General features: G+C 40.9%; 1 protein-coding gene across 2 annotated transcripts in view; it reads right to left on the reverse strand.

The window, feature by feature from the left end:
* The window catches only part of LOC137970954 (cytochrome b-c1 complex subunit 2, mitochondrial-like), an 88,187-nt gene that overhangs the window by 8,326 nt on the left and 77,361 nt on the right, over positions 1-2,500 (reverse strand). The gene's annotated exons all lie outside the window — the stretch shown is intronic.

Here is a 2,500-nt window from a genome sequence, read left to right on the forward strand (position 1 = left end):
AATTCTGATAATTTCCCTCGCCTAAAGGCTCGGGAAATTATCAGAATTTTGACAAAACGCGCGTGAAATTATCTCCTAATTTCACTCGTCGCCATTTGATTACACATACTAATTAATACTTTATTAATTTATACCGCGCAGTTTCTATATAAATATTCAACTGCGCCTTACATATAAAGACTTACGGGTGCGTTCGATTGACCGTATTCCGGAATAAAAATACATGGAATATAAGTTAGGAATCCTTCGTTTTTACGGAGATTCACACTAAAATTGTATTTTAAACGTATTTTTATCATCCTTGCTGCTTCAAAACGCGCCAAACATACCGTTTTAATCATCAATCCACGTATTCTTATTCCGGAATAGGGTCACTCAAACGCGCCCTGAGACTAAGACTTAAAGTTTAAAAATCCTAAATTCCTTAATTACATTGCTAGGATAAGATATGGAATAAGATTAAAAATTACAATTCGGAAATCCCTAATTAAATGCCTTAATTATAAATAAAAAGGTTTACGTCTTCTTTTAAAAATGTTAAGGCTGGAAATAGACCTCAGATCAGATAGAAGAAGGTTCCAAAGTCTATAGGAACAGCACAACTAAATGACCTGTCCTCCGAAGTCTTCTTGGTTCTTACTTCTGGTGATGTTGATAAGACTCTAGGGTCATGATTGCGCCGTAAGTCATACTCAGACGGAGGTAGAACGTGTATCATGGCACAAATAATCACGTGCCATACCATGCAACAACTGATATTTTATATCCGACAAGGTAGCAGACAGGCAGCCAATGTAGTTCACGAAGCAGAGGCGTGATGTGGCAAATTTGGGGGCGCAATAAACCAATCGAGACCTAGCTTTCAAAACACACTGCAGTTTTAACACTTGATATTTTGGCAACCCATAAAGTAAATTATTGCAGTAGTCGATTTTGCTAGTGACAAACGCATGAACTAGTGAATCAGTGCTGCTTCTAGATAAGGATTTCCTGATATTAAGGAAGGGAAGCACTGGTCACGTGACCTCTTAGTGCAAGTGGCCTATTGCGTGTCGTCCGCGTAAGCGTGTGAAGTTGATAAATAAGACTCCAGAATAGAGAACAAATCACATGTGTAGATAGTAAACAAAAGTGGGCCAAAGCATGAACATTGAGGAACACCCCATTTTAAATCAAATGGCTGCGAAAGAGTGTCCTTTATGCAGATTCTTTGGGATCTCCCTTCCAGGTACGACCTGAGCCAGGAAAGGGCAGTGCTGCAAACACCGAGTTCAGTCGGAAGCGTATTTACCAAAATCCTGTGGTGAATGGTGTCAAAGGCGGCGCTCAAATCTAATAACAGATGAGTAGATCATTCATTACCTTCAACAATGAAGTCTCAGTGCTGTGATAGGAACGATAAGCAGATTAAGTTAAGGGAAGAGATTATTTTTAATCTGATGTCACCAGGGTCCGGTTCCTGAAAGGTGTAATAACTCTATTCCAGGGATAAATGTGCCTTATTCCAGGAATACCTTTATTCACGGAATAAATTCTGTTCTGTCATAATAGCAAATTTATCCCTGGAATAACTGTTATACTTGGTATAAATTATTCCTTCTTCCAGGAACCGGCCCCAGGTTTCCAGCAACTCAGACCTGGGGCCGGTTGCTCGAAGCCTGGTTAGCGCTAACCGTTGGTTAAAAGGTATCAAAACCTCTAGGTTTCCATGGTATTTAACGCAGGTTAGCGCTAACCGTGCTTCGAGCAACCCGGGCCTGAAGTTCAACATCTAACAGATTCTTGGTCAGGTAGGTCCAGATTCTTGGTCAGGTAGGTCCATGTGAATGTTAAAATCGTCCAAAATCAACAAAGATTCGCTTGACATGACTAAAGACTCGAGAAAATCAGTGAACTCAGCGAAGAATGTGGAAGTAGTCACAGGTTGGTTAACCGAATATGGAGGCCTGTAAATTATAACAGCACGCAAACGAGAAGTAGCCGTAGCCTTGATCAACCATTCAGGACACTTCAAAATGATGATTTACAAGTAACAGACACATTAAGAACGTCTATACTTTCCCTGAAGATAAGTGCAGTGCCACCCCCTCTGCGATTACCGCGTGGACAGTGTTGAAGCTTGTATCCATGAGGTGTAATTTCAGCAAGAATAGCTGTCCCGCGATGTCCGTAAGCCAGGTTGCAGAAACAGCGAATAAGTCAGCTTTACTGTCGTTTACTAAGTCCATGAAGGCCGCCGGCTTATTTGTCAAAGATTAGCATTGAGGACACACATCAATAATCGCCGTGGATCCGTCGTGATACTAACGAAACGCTTAGCCACAACCAGGTTGGCAAAGTTAGAGGAATGCGATGATACGCGGTTGCGAGTAACACGTGCGAAGTTGCAGTTTAATATATATTTATTATCATTATTATAAGTCGAGAGAGTATATGCCGAGGTCTGAGCACACAGTACAGTATGTGTAAACTAGTTTTCACAAGATCGAATTTCGTTGAT

The sequence above is a fragment of the Montipora foliosa genome, chromosome 9 (genome assembly GCF_036669935.1).
Source record: "Montipora foliosa isolate CH-2021 chromosome 9, ASM3666993v2, whole genome shotgun sequence".
Lineage (NCBI taxonomy): Eukaryota > Metazoa > Cnidaria > Anthozoa > Scleractinia > Acroporidae > Montipora > Montipora foliosa.